This window comes from Pelophylax lessonae, assembly GCF_965119305.1.
Source record: "Pelophylax lessonae genome assembly, chromosome: 12".
Taxonomy (NCBI): Eukaryota; Metazoa; Chordata; class Amphibia; order Anura; family Ranidae; genus Pelophylax; species Pelophylax lessonae.
In genome coordinates, this window is record NC_138779.1 from 153,210,746 (window position 1) to 153,225,513 (window position 14,768).

The following is a 14,768-nucleotide window of genomic DNA, read 5'->3' on the forward strand; positions in this document are numbered from 1 at the left end:
CTTACCATTGAAGAGAAAAGTCTAACTGAATTTTTAGGAAGCTATCTCTAATTCAAAAAAATAACCGCATCTGGAGGAGGAGGTTTTACAGCAGTGGTTACACTGCCCATTGCACATTGTCCATGGGAGGGCCGGCCTGGTGGGGCACAACTAAAATTTGTTCATGTCTATAATACAGATTAAACAAGCAAAAAATTTGGGGGAGCATACATATGTATTTCTAAAGCTGGTGCAGCTATGAACCAAGAGACATGTATATTAAAAAAGAATAGCGCACACATGCAAAAGAAATTACCAAATTTGAAGACAATCCATAAATAAAAATGGGGATTTGGTCCCACCATATGGCCATATAGTGCTCAAGCCCACCACTACGTCAAAGTACCCTATTATCAGTGGGTCCTACACTATCCATGAAAAAGAGATGAATCCAGCCTTTCTAACCCTTGGAGACAACACTCCTTGCTGGGAAAGATGTGCAAATGCACTACAGGGGACTCCTCCTATATCCACTTGATAGTGGACACTGATGGAGTACAGGTGTGTGTGGGGGGTGGGGTGGGTTGCTCAACCTCGGTAGTCTGGTCAGACCGAATACATAATAAACAAGCAATGTTCTATTGCTTTTTTATGCTATTCTTTTTTAATATACATGTCTTTTGGTTCATAGCTGCACCAGCTTTAGAAATACATGGGTATGCTCCCCCAAATTTTTTGCTTGTTTATTATGTATTCAGTCTGACCAGACTACCGAGGTTGAGCACCCCACCCCACCCCCCACACACACCTGTACTCTATCAGTGTCCACTATCAAGTAGATATAGAAGGAGTCCCCTGTAGTGCATTTGCACATCTTTCCCAGCAAGGAGTATTATCTCCAAGGGTTAGAAAGGCCGGATTCACCTCTTTTTCATGGATAGTGTAGGACCCACTGATAATGGGGTACTTTGACGCAGTGGTGGGCTTGAGCACTATATGGCCATATGGTGGGACCAAATCCCCATTTTTATTGATGGATTGTCTTCAAATTTGGTAGGTTTCTTTTGCATGTGTGCGCTATTCTTTAATATAATACAGATTACCTTCAAGTGCAAAAATTCCAGTGATATGTTATTTCACATGCAATACATATCGAGAGGAGAAGACGACAAAAATAGAATTTTTGTAAGAACTTACCGTAAAATTATTTTCTCTGAGTCCTCTGACAGTCGTCGCCCGATGGTATTAGCCTTCACTAATGGGTAATGGCGCACTCCGCAGGAGCAGGCTAGGCAGATAATTATCTGGTTAATACAAAAAAAACTTTTGTACCTCAGCACTCCACTAGGGGGGCCATCCCCCAGCCATTACCAGAAACCCAATCTGATATTACTTGAGTTTCGTAGCAAGCAGTACCGGAAGGCAACAACCCCCAGATACAAAAACCAGAGGGGTGGGGGCGGCGACTGTCAGAGAACTCAGAGAAAATAATTTTACGGTGAGTTCTTCCAAAAATTCTATTTTCTCTTACGTCCTCCGACAGTCGCCGCCCGAAGGTATTAGCCTTCACTAATGGACATCCCAAAGCAGGTATAAGGGGTGGGAAAGCAACGCAACCAGATAAGAAGGTAACGCAAATAACTAGGCTAGTAACAACCTGAGCCCACAGTAAAAAAAACTGGAACAAACCCAGAAAAAACACCAACAAGGAAAGACATTAAAAACAATGTACCCTCAAACAACTGCCGCACTCAAAATTTTGCGGTCAAAAGAAGCATCCGAAGATGCCAAAACGTCAAGTTAAAACTTTGTGAAAGTGTGCACTGACGACCATGTCGCTGTCTTGTACACCTGAGCCACAGACGCCTGATGGCGAAAAAACCCAAGAGGCACTAAGGGCTCGAGTAGAATGAGCCTTTACCGGGAAAGGAGGAACCTGACCCTTGATGGAATAGGCCTGAACAATCGTCCTGTCTGATCCATTTAGAAAAGGTCTCCGCGCAGGCGGCCGATCCCTTCCGAGGTTCCTCAGGAAGAACAAAGAGAATCAGACTGCCGAATCTACTCGGTGGCGGACAGGTAGACCTAGACCGCCCGGACCACATCCAGAGAAAGCAAAGCAAACTACTTCGGATGCTTGGGCCGTGCGCACAGTGAAGGCAACACGACATCGACATTGAGGTGGAAGGAAGAAATCACGTGGGAAGAAAAGATTGCAGAACCACCTTATCTCTATGAAGTACTAGATGAGGAGAGCGGCAGGACAAGGCCGCCAATTCAGACACTCTGCGAGCTGACGTGATGGCCACCAGAAAAGCAACTTTCTGTGACAACACAGACAGATATCCCCCTGATGTTCTCGAAGAGAGGTTTATTGTAACACTGACAAAAACCAAATTCAGGTCCCCTGGAAGCAAGAGAGCTCCCCTCGGGGTGAGCCAAATGCCGCACCTCTTGAATGAAGGTGCGGACCAAAGAAAGCGATGTCAAAGGTCGTTGAAACAAGACGGTCAAGGCCGACAACGGACCTTGGCCTTAGTCAGCACCAGATGCTGATCCACGCCCTTCTGCAGAAAGGCCAAGACCTTCGCCACCAAGAAGGAACAAGGGTAAAAACCATGCACTTCGCACCAAGCGAAACACGCTTTCCAGGTGCTGCGAAAAAAACTTCCTTGAAGTGGCTTTGCGAGCCCCTTACAAGGTAAGGACGACCGCCTGAGGAAGACCTCTATACCTCAGGACCTGGCTTTTAACAGCCATGCCGACAAAGCCAGCAACTGTAAAGCAGAATGGAGGATCGGTCCTTGACAGATCGTCTCACAGCGGAAGCCGCCATCGAGGTTCTACGACCATCTGAATGACGGCCGTGTACCAGGCCCGTCGAGGCCCGTCCGGGTCCACCAGAATGACTGACATCCGTTCCGACGCATACTGCGGAGGAACCTGGATAACAGTGGAAAGAGGAAAGGCATACAGTAGCCGATATCGGTACCAAGGCACCACCAACGCGTCTGCGGCATCTGCCAGAGGATCGCGAGCCCTGGCCACGAACCTTACCACCACTTCGTGGAGACGGGACGCAAACAAATCCACCAGGCGCACAGGAGGTAAACCACCTCCAGATGTAGGGACCATTCCCCTCGGTCCAAAGTCTGGCGACGTAGATAGTCCGCCTGCCAGAGTTCCACACCCGGAATGAGAACGGCCGAGAACGCAGGTACCTGCGATGCGGCCCAGGACAGAATCGCGGCCACTGCCATGGCCGCCAGGGCACTCCACGTGCCCCCTTGGTGATTGATATAAGCCACAGCCGTGGCATGTCCATCTGTACCCGCACCGGACACCCCTGAAGCTGAGGTGACCACCGGAACAGACAGAGCTGGAGCGCTCGGAGCTCCAAGACGCTGATCGGTAACGGAGTCTCCCCCGCCAACCACGTCCCCTGGGCGCAAAACATGCCCAAAACTCCTCCCCAGCCCGACAGGCTGGCATCCGTGGTGACAACCATCCATAATAGAGGTCTGAAGGACCGACCCAGTGTCAAAGACAGCGGCCAGCGCCACCACAGAAGATCTGACCCGGATGACTCAAGAAAATACTCCTTTTCCACCTGTCCAGGATCTCCGCTTGCAGAGGCCTGGTGTGAAATTGAGCAAACGGAACTGCTTCGAAGGCCGAGACCAGCCGTCTCAGAACCCGCATGCAGGTCCGCAAAGAGGAGAGATAGTCGTTCCCAAGAGCTCCGATCTTCTCCCGCAAAGTCCCGATTTTTGTCCTTCGGAAGGAAGACCCAAGATTGAGCAGAGTCCAGGACCATCTAGGTACTGGAAACGAGTAGAGGGAGTCAGTGCCGACTTCTGAAATGGACGGCCCACCCAAACTCCTGAAGCGTTTGAACCTTCACAGCCAGATCTTTTGCCAAGGTTACACATGAGTTTGACCTTACAAGAGGTCGTCCAGGCAACCGATGACCGCAATGCCCCGTAAACGCAACAAAGCTAGACCGGAGCCAACACCTTGGTGGAAACCCTGGGAGCCGAAGTGAAACCTAAAGGCAACGCCACGAACTGGTAATGCTCCCCAGCCACCGCAAAGCGGAAGCAGCTCTGATGACCCTCGAAAATAGGTATGTGGAGATACGCATCCTGCAAGGCGATGGATGCAGCAATTCCCCAGGCCTCAACGAGGACATCCCCGATCGTAAGGCTCTCATCCTGAATGTCCTGCACAAAGGGGTTCAGGGACTACCAGTCCAGAATCGGACACACTGTGCCCTCTTTCCTGGGCACCGTGAACAGGTTAGCGTCAAAACGGCAAAAACTTTTTCCGAAAAAGAATGGGTACAATGACTCCGTGTGCAAGCAAATCGTGCACAGCCCCCACGAGATCTCTGAGACGATCAGGGGGCAGCTGAAGAATGGGCGGGAGGAACCCGTCTGCGAGGCGAGATCAACTCGATCTCTCTGAACGAATTGGTTTGTGAACCCACCTGTCCTGAATGCCGGAAAACCAGGGTTCCTGAAAAGAAAGCAGACGTCCCCCCACCTCGACAACGGGGAGGGCTTCCCTTTTAAGAAGAGGTGGACTGGGCCGCCGAACCAGACTGACCGGCTTTTTGCTTACCCGACCACGGCTCCTCGTGGCCCCCGGGAAGGCGGAAGGGTTTACCCTTCTCCTGCGTCCCAAAGGCAGGAAGGCAATTATGTTGAGTCTGGGAGGGGGAGCTCTCCCTTGGTGACCTGGGGCAGATGAGTACTCTTACCTCCCGTGAACCCCACAATCAACTCATCTAGAGTTACCCCAAAAAGATGATCCCCCTCATAGGGGACCTCAGACACCGTCTTTTAGGACGCATGGTAAACTGACCAGCACTTTAACCAGGTAATGTGGTGGATCGCAATCCCCACCGCCGACAACCGGGCGACCAACGGAGCCACTTCCAAAGCCGCGTCGCCCAGGAAGCTAGCAGTGTGGACGAGCTGATCCTGCTGCGAAGCCCCTTGCACCATGTCATGAGCACCTGAGAGGCCATCACTGAGGCAAAGCACAGGTTGCAACAGGGAACCCACCACTAGATAGATGTGGCGGGCAAGCACTTCCACACCCCTATCAGCCGGATCCCTTAATACTGGGAACCCCCTACCGGCAAGTAAGGTGGACTTATTCAGCCTAGACACAGTGTGATCCCCTGCTTGGGGACACCGACCAACGTTCGTCCACTGCCTCCGAAAAACGGAGAGCGGGTGGAAAAGAGCTTAGGCACTACCAATATGCGCCGCCACTGGCCATGCACAATCTCGGGAAAATCCACCAGGCAGGAAAAATGCCTGACCCGACAGTCTGGGGTCTGCGGAACCCGAACAAAACGGACCACTCACTTGACTGAGCTGGCTCATCGTTAAGAGAGAGTGTTTCTGTTATGACGCCCACAAGAGCATCCATCGTAGCTTGTTCCCGCGCTACCGAGGAGGAAGATTCCCCCTCCTGCTCTCCCTCAACGTGGAGGACCGGGACCCCTCAGGGGGACCATCGTCCATGGCAACCAATTCGGGCTCAGAGTCAGAGGACTGGGAGGGCACAGGCAATTTTTTATGGAGCAGCGTGCCGACATCCGCAGATTCGCCTGGGACACCAAAGTCGCCAGAGCAGCAGATATGGGTGCCAGGGGAGAGGATTCAGGTGTACCCGAAGTCCCCACCAGGTCTGCGGGGAATTTATCATCACGGGAGACCATTTTTGCTTTAAATGAAAAAAAGGGACGCTGGCCCTTTAAATAGGCAGTTCCCGAAACCAACTGAAAGAGCCCCTTGAGAAAACACCCTAGCAAAAAAAAGAATTCGATTTGGTCAAATAATGGCCGAGATATAAGCAAAAATCCCCAGCCTGTCAGCACATTTTTTTTTACACAGGATGAAAAATGGGGGAGGAGGAAGTGACCTCACATCGCTAGAGGCCAGCCCTCGAGCCCAGAGAAAAGGTGTCTATTGAAAGTCAATGACAAAAGTCACAAGGAAAATGGCCGCTGCCCTTACTAGGCATGTTGCCCACATCCAAGATGGTGCCCGAACAGGAGGCTGATGCAGAAACCTCACATGGCTTCTGTATTACACAGAGCTAGGAATCTGCAAACCACTAAAGTGGCGGCCGCTCCAAACGGCTGCAAAATAAATGCACCAAACACATTTCTGGCTATTAACAGGGACCCCAGGGAGACCCCCACAGCATTTCCATGCAGCGCCCCCAGTGGGAGCAGGGAGGGAAAAAACCCTAACCCGGCCAGAAGACGGATCCTACAGAGACCGCCAGCCCTGCTATCCCCTAGGAGTGGGCCCACAACTCCCCAAACGTCCCCAGGGATTAAACTTCAAGTGCAATAATTTGCATTGAAATAGTAACTAAAACATACAATTTAAGTGTAATCTAAAATTGTATTGCAAATATCTGTACAGGGGTTTCTACTACCCCTGCTAAGTTTTAACATTTTTTATTCTCCTTTTGAGGTGTGTTACATGTGAAATCACATATCACTGTAATTATTGAAGTTAATCGGTATGGCAAATATTCATAGAAGGGGTTTCCACCATCCCTGCTAAGTTTCATTTTTTATGTTTTTATGTTTAGTTTGATGTGTATTATATGTGAAGTGAAGTTACAGAAACCGGTATTGAGGTAATATTGAAGTTTATTGAGATTACCATTACATTAGAGGGTTCCACTATTATTGTTAAGTTATTGATTAGTAAGTTAGCACTTTGTTTTCTAATAGTTCTTACTACATACTGAAGTCCACTCAAGTATGTACATCACATGTGTGGTGGAGAGCGGACATTATATGGCATCATATCAATTGTATTAATAATAAAGTACGGTAAACTATAAACAGCGCTTGCAAAAAATATGGTATCGCTTACAAAATAAATGTGGTGGTGATCATTAAAGTGCAATAGTGCTGAATACAAAATGAATTGGTACAATAAATGATCACAAATTCAAGGTGCAATGGTGCTAAATACAATATTAATAGGTGCAATAAAAGCAAAGTGCAATAGTGCTGAGTGTAACAATGCTTGCTGCAATAAATGAGTACGGATATAACAGTCCAATATAACTGCTCAAATATAGTCCAATACTGAGTGCAACGTGCTCAAAGTGCAGCTGACAAAGTGCAATAGGTGCTTCAAACAGTGCAAAGGTGTCCCGAATCCCTTTGGAAATCCACTCACCAGAACCATTGGACCTTCAGGGAAGGTCAAATGAGCCTTGTAATGGATCCAAAAGGACGGGACTCCTCCAAGAAAACACCCTTGTAGGTGAGCAAAACGTGTCGACGTACATCCGGTCACGGCAACCGACGTCACTTCCTGGAGTCCGAGGAACGCACGCCGGCTGCGTTCCTGGAAGGATTGCGAGAATACGTTTTTTATTACATGCGGACCTCTATTTTAACTTTTGTGAGTATTTTACTTATCAATTAATAAACATACATTCGGGCTTCACTATGTTGGTCCATCCTTTCTTTTGAGTGGTACAGAAGAAGGGGATCTACTGGGGTATAGCATGTATTTAGCACCATTACACCTTGAATTTGTGATCATTTATTGTACCAATTAATTTGCACTTTAATGATCACCACCATATTGGTGACCCACATTTATTTTGTAGAGTTATAACATATTTTTTGCAAGTGCTGTTTTTAGTATACTATCTTTCCTAAGTTTACACTTAGTGAACAGCAGTTGCAAAAAATGTTTTTTTTTATATAAAATTTTTCACATTTTTGTTCCTAGCGCGGGTTTAAACTATTTATCATAATAATAATAATAATAATAATAATAATAATAATAATAATAATAAAGTAGTTGTAAAGTCAGAAAGTTTTTTTTTTATCTCAATTAATTCTATGCATTAGGATGAAAAACCTTGTGTGCAGCAGCCCCCCAATACTTACCTGAGCCCATCTCAATCCAGAGATGTTGCAGGATAGTCTCGGATGCTCCCTCATTGGCTGAGACGGCAGTGCAGCACCATTGGCTCCCGCTGCTGTCAAAGTCAGTGAGCCAATGAAGGGAGAGAGGGGGTTGGGCCGAACTGCGTCTCTGTGCCTGAATGACTTTTTTTTTGTCACTTTGTTCAGCTGTTTTGCACATTTTTCTATATTCACTCAGTCATGTGTGTTTTGCAGTTTAATGCTTATAAAATTGCACAATTTTGCACTTTCATATATTATTGCAGTTCAAAATAGAAACACTGTAAATGTTATGATATAAAGGTAAAACTTGTGTTGTCACAAGTGTAGCATAAGCATATGCATTATAGGGGTTAGTTACACAAGATTCTGGAGTATATGTAGTACTGTATACACACACAGTATCTCACAAAAGTGAGTACACTTTATTATATCTTTTTATGTGACAACACTGAAGAAATTACACTTTGCTACAATGTAAAGTAGTGAGTGAACAGCTTGTATAACAGTGTAAATTTGCTGTCCCATTAAAATAACAACACACAGCCATTAATGTCCAAACCGCTAGCAACAAAAGTGAATACACCCCTAATTAGAAATGTTCAAATTGAGCCCAATTAGCCATTTTCCCTCCCTGGTGCCATGTGACTCAGTGTTACAAGGTCTCAGGTGTCAATGGGGAGCAGGTGTGTTAAATTTGGTGTTATGGCTCTCACTTTCTCATACTGGTCACTGGAAGTTCAAAATGGCACCTCATGGCAAAGAACTCTGAGGATCTGAAAAAAAGAATTGTTGCTCTACATAAAGATGGCCTAGGCCAGTGATGGTGAACCTTAGCACCCCAGATGTTTTGGAACTACATTTCCCATGATGCTCATGCAATATGCAGTGTAGTTGAGCATCATGGGAAATGTAGTTCCAAAACATCTGGGGTGCCAAGGTTCGCCATCACTGGCCTAGGCTATAAGAAGTTTGCCAAGACCTTGAAACTGAGCTGCAGCACGGTGGCCAAGACCATACAGCGGCTTAACAGGACAGGTTCCACTCAGAACAGGCCTCGCCATGTTTGACCAGAGCAGTTGGGTAGTGCTCAGCGTCATATCCAGAGGTTGTCTTTGGGAAATAGACGTACGAGTGCTGCCAGCATACAAATACAAATATTTCCATGGGAGGCTTCTGTAGAGCTGAAATCACCAAAATTAAGATCCCAAGGAGACAGAGCCCGCACTATTGGGCAGACTTCTGAAAATTCAGAATCCCACAGAGTTCGTATTGTGATCTCCAGAGCCGGCACTGGAAGAAACAAATGTCGGACACCCTGAAGAAAAGTATGCACCAGGTGGTGTGTGGCCAAAGGTCGTTGGAAAAAGAAAGCCAAGGCTGATACCTGGCCCTTGATGGTACTCAAGGTCAATTTCTGTTCAATCCCCCATTAAAGGAAGGTTAATATCTGAACCACCGAGAAGGAGCCGGGAGGAACCCCAAGAGACACCACGCAATATATGTCTTCCACATACGATGGTAGATCTTCCTAGAAGTAGATTTCCTAGCTTTCAACAGGGTAGGAATCACCAACTCCGATAACCCACTTTCCTTCAGCACCTGGCGTTCAATAGCCAAACCGTCAAAGCCAGCAACTCTAAAGCGGGATGAAAGATCGGTCCTCGGGACAACAGATCCTCCCTGAGAGGAAGCTTCCAAGGAATGTCGGCGACCAGCTGCACTGGATTGGCATCCCAGGCCCGGCGAGGCCAGTCAGGAGCCACTAAGATGACCGGAATCCCTTCTGCCTCGATCCTGCATAGGAGCTTGAGAGGAAGGAAGGAGTAGATCAGACGATACTGACCCCACGGGGCCACCGGCATGTCTGTGGCGTTTGCCAGGGGATCCCTTGACCGAGCCACAAACCTCTGCATCTTTGTTGAGCCGAGACCCCAACAGATCCGACTTGGTCAAATGCCTGTCAAATGAGGTAATCCATGTGCCAAATTTCCACTCAAGGAATGTGTAAGGTGGAGAGGACTAGAACGAACCTTTCTGCCCACTTTGGAATGCTGGCTATCTCCAGAGCCACCAAGGCACATCTTGTGCCCCCTTGGTGATTGACATAAGCCATGGCTGTGGCATTGTCGATTGAATGCGCACTGGGCATCCCTGAAGACGATCCGTCCAATGATCCAGACACAGTCAGATCGCTCAAAGTTCCAGGACATTGATCGGTAGTCTGGACTCTTCCAGTATCCAGATGCCCTGAGCAGAATGCTTGCCGAGGACGCTTCCCCAGCTCGACAGGCTGGCATCCATGGTGACCACTGTCCAATACAAGAGGGAGGAAGGATTTTCCCAGCCAAAGCGCCTGAGAGCGAAGTCATTATATCAGGGACTCCTTTGTTTCCTGACTCCCTTTACGGGGACCTCGTATGGAACTGTGAAAACGGAACCGCCTCAAAAGCTAGATACCATCAGGCCCAGCACCCACATGCAAGTTCGGCGGGAGGACCATTTGTTGGACAGCAGGAGGCAAATTGCAGCCTGCAATTTCTGGAGTTTGTCCAGAGAAAGGAGCACTCTGGCTACGGCCGAGTCCAGAGTCCGGCCCAAATAGTCCAGCTTTGTGGACGAAACTAGGGCAGACTTCTGAATATTCAGATTCCCGCAGAGTTCGTATTGTGATCTCCAGGTTCTCCACCAGAGCAGAGGGAGACTCTGCTCACAGAAGGAGATCATCCAGGTAGCCCAGTACCACCCCTGTTGCTGTAGCAAGGCTAGCACTGGAGCCAACACTTGTGAAGACTCAAGGAGTGGAGGCCAGACCAAAGGGTAATGCCACAAACTGATAATGATCCTCTCCCACAGCAAAGCGGAGTAAATGCTGGTGAATGGCACATTGCAGAAGGAGCCTTGTCCGGAGGTCTGGAGAAGCCCGCTCTCGGCTTGCCAGACCAGGTTTGTTTAGATCCACCAGAGGAGGCCCTAAAAGGTTTCAAGCCCCTGTCAGTCAACCCTGAGGGACGAAAAAACGTATGAGCCGAGAAGGAAGATCCATGTCTAGGATGAGGTTTCTTGCCCTTAATAGCCTGCAGAAGAAAGGTTCTCTTCCTCCCTGTGAGACCTTTAATGATGTCATCTAGGGTAGCTCTAAACAGATGATCTCCTTGAAAGGGAAGATCAGTCAAGGCCTTTTTAGAAGTTTGGTCCACAAACCAGCATTTGAGTCAAAAGACACACCTGAAGGACCACTGCCAAAACAGAGGCGAGCCAACGGGGGAACCACATCAAAAGAGGCATCATAGATAAACTGCAGCCCTTGGATCAGCTGGTCTGCCATCTCAGCAAAGGCATGAGGGAGTTGTTCTCCCTCCAGATCACTGCATAAGACCCTAGCCCACTCAGTCAGAGTTTGCAACACTAGGGCAATGGTAAATACTGGCCTCACTGACGAGCCAGCCAGAGAGTGTACATAATGCAGGCCACAGCCTCCGCCTTCTGGTCAGCCGGATGCTTAAAGACCGGGGACTCCTCCACCGGAATCACGGTTGCCTTGTTTAATCTGGAAACTGGAGGGTCCGCCACCGGTGAAACAGTCCACTTCTTAAGAAGGGACTCCTCATAGAGGTAACGCCTAGTAAAGCGCTTCGGAATCCCACGGGGATGCTTTGGTCATCCCCACTCTTTAGCAAAAATTCTGTCAAAATAGGCGGGGGGAAAGGAAACACCTTTGCCGCTCTGGATGGCCTGTGAGTGCCAAAGGGTACCTGCGCCTCATTCACAGCCTCAGCTGTGTCCTTCATTTTCAGGGTCTCACACACAGATACAATCAGTGCATCTACCAGTGTCTTTTCGTGCACGGTTGCAGACGGGGAGGAATCATCCTCACTATCAGAGGATTCTAGACGCATGCGTCGCAGACCCAGAAGGGTGACCCACGTCCGCAGTGGCCGAAATCAGATTCAGGATCTGAGGAGACAGATAAGGCAGGGGGCGCTTTTTGCTAGCCTATCGCCCACAAGCTCCCTCTGCCTGGGACACAAGGGACTCCAGGACCGTCGTCAGTGCACGGATGGAAAGTTGGGACCCAGAGGGCCCTGCAGCCTCAGAGGGGGATCAGAGGGGGATCAGATGGGGAAACATGCTCCAAAGACTCCATGAGTCACCGTGAGTGGGGAAACACACTTCTAACGGACAGGCCCCACCGCACTGGCAGCTCCACCTGGTCTCCAAGTACAAGGCACAGAGCGATCCTCAGCAGAGAGGGAGAGAACCGCACCAGACTCACCACCCGCAGACACAGGCACCTGCAACCACCAGGAGAATCTGCACTACATGTGCGGCGATCAAGAAGCTAAATAATCAAGGGTAAGCACCAGGAATCGCCACCCACAGAGCTCCACCGCCATGGCCGCGGCTATTTACAATGGTAAACCAATGGCAAATGTGCGCCAGACTACACAAACATGGCCGATGTGTATAGAAACACACAGGCTACAACGAAATGGTGGCACCACGAGGCATACAGGCACCCAGAATTGGGAAGCCAGGCCTCAGGACAGATCCAGGCAGGACAGGTAGGCCCTGGCAGGAGCCCCTACCAGGTATAACCCCTAAGCGCACAATCGATCATTTGGTCGCCGCAGGCGGCGCACCACCCAGCCCCCATCGTCAGTTAGCGCCCTGCCCATATCCCAGGAAAGTGGCCAGACCACCCCAAAAAAATACATCCCCCAACATATATGGGGGGGGGGGGGGGAGGGCCTATGGGAAGGAGGGGAACCCGGGGGTCCGACCGTCCCATGGAGGGACCCATGTCCACCCCAAAATCCACCAAGGGTAGAGGGGGACAGCTACTCACCATACCAGAAACCAGGTGGGCACCGCCCCAGACAGGTCCTCCTCTCCATCGAAAAAGGGGGCTGTCGGCCAGGAGAAACGCTGTGACTCAGGCCAAGGCCCGGTCGTATGCGACCTCGCAAGGCATTTAACTCGCAGGGCCAGCGCCCGTCCAGTAACGCTATGTCGCGGCCGACCTAGCAAGGAGCTGAGGCCTGCACGCGCTCGCCGGCCAGACTGGGGTGACCACTGGATCTAGATTATCCAGCCCGTCGCCCAGTCTGGCAGTCAATAGTAGATCTCACAGAAAAAAATCCAGGAGGAAAACATTTTCTATCTAGAAAATTTTGCCAGGATCAAAGATCCCAGCAAAGAACTAGGTCCTTACTCCTGACTAGGCAGAAAAAAAAATGAGTAAACAACAAACAAACACAGGGGCGCACAGGCCTAGTGCATTATCCTTTGGTTGGTTTATTTAAAAGTAAGAAGATTAAAAATACTCACAAACGAGTTTGTGATAAAAGCATATCATGTAAGGAACGCAGTCCTCAGTAGTATGATCCGAGGGTAAGTTATCCCTTGAGTTAGTAGTGGCTAACGCGTTTCGAGGCATTTTAGGTCAGAACAGAAAAAAAAAAATAAAAAAAAAATATATATTATATATATATATATATATATATATATATATATATATATATATATATATATATATATATATATTTTTTTTTTTTTTTTCTGTTCTGACCTAAAATGTCTCTAGGGGTAGGCACCCCCCACAATGCACATGACTTCCACATTGTCCATTGATGAGGTGGGCGGGCGCCTTTTGCACACGCCCCACAGGAGGAGGGTCTGACCCCAATCTGTGTCTTTGTTTCAAATGTCATTGTATAGTATTTAAGCAAGGGCTTAGACATGCTTTTTTAGGCTCTGAGGAAGAGGCTAAGCCTCGAAACGCGTTAGCCACTACTAACTCAAGGGATAACTTACCCTCGGATCATACTACTGAGGACTGCGTTCCTTACATGATATGCTTTTAACCAAGAAACTTGTTTGTGAGTATTTTTAATCTTCTTACTTTTAAATAAACCAACCAAAGGATAATGCACTAGGCCTGTGCGCCCCTGTGTTTGTTTGTTGTTTACAGTATTTCCAGACTTCCCTGGTCGTGTAAAGGGCAGCAAGGCCGCAGCATTTTTTCCTGGGTTGTCGCATCCACAGCTCCAGAAACAGTGGAAAGACCTTAATGAGTTGGACTAGAAGCTACACCTCTCTGAGCGCAGGGAACTGGTGCTTTGCACCTTAAAACTTGTTTTGCAACAGAAAAAAAATGAGTGACCATAGCAGAGAGAGGGAGTATATCCCCTGGGATTTCCCATGGGTGTAGCCAGAATTTTTTTTTTGTCTAGTGTCCTACTCCTGTAGGGGGCAGTATAACCCAATGGTCAAGAATGACAGGAGCCATCAATGAATGAAAGAGAAACAGGATTTTTGGTTAACCTGTAAAATCGTTTTCATAGAGTACGTAATAGTATACAGGGATCCCACCTCTTGTCCTGTACATCGCTTGCTACAAAACCAAGGCTGTGCCTAGCTAGGAGAGGTTATACCTGGGAGGTGATTACTGTCTTTTTTTCTAGTGCCCACTCACATGAAGGTGACAGCATAACCCTATGATAATGGATATGAGGATGTCCTGTGATGTACTCCAAGAATAGGATTTTACATCCAAGCCAAAAATCACATTTTTTTTAAAGCAAATCGTGTAATTTACACGATTTTCTGCCACACCACACAAGATGTGCCTGGCTCAGTGATGCAGATTTATGGGTTATACTTCCACCCCCAAGTCTGTTTACTTTGGTTCACTGACCAAAGACAGATATAAATAACTTAACATTGAAAGCTTAGAATTAGATGGGTTTATGTAGGCAACTAAACTCATATCAAACTATCTGATTTCAAGCGTACAATGTTATTGCTGTGTAGGTCATGA

The 14,768-nt window shown here is 48.1% G+C and overlaps 1 protein-coding gene across 2 annotated transcripts in view; it reads right to left on the bottom strand.

Moving 5' to 3' along the window:
- LOC309567760 (GTPase KRas-like) overlaps nucleotides 1-14,768 on the bottom strand; it is a 175,248-nt gene that overhangs the window by 119,162 nt on the left and 41,318 nt on the right. The window lies entirely within an intron of this gene.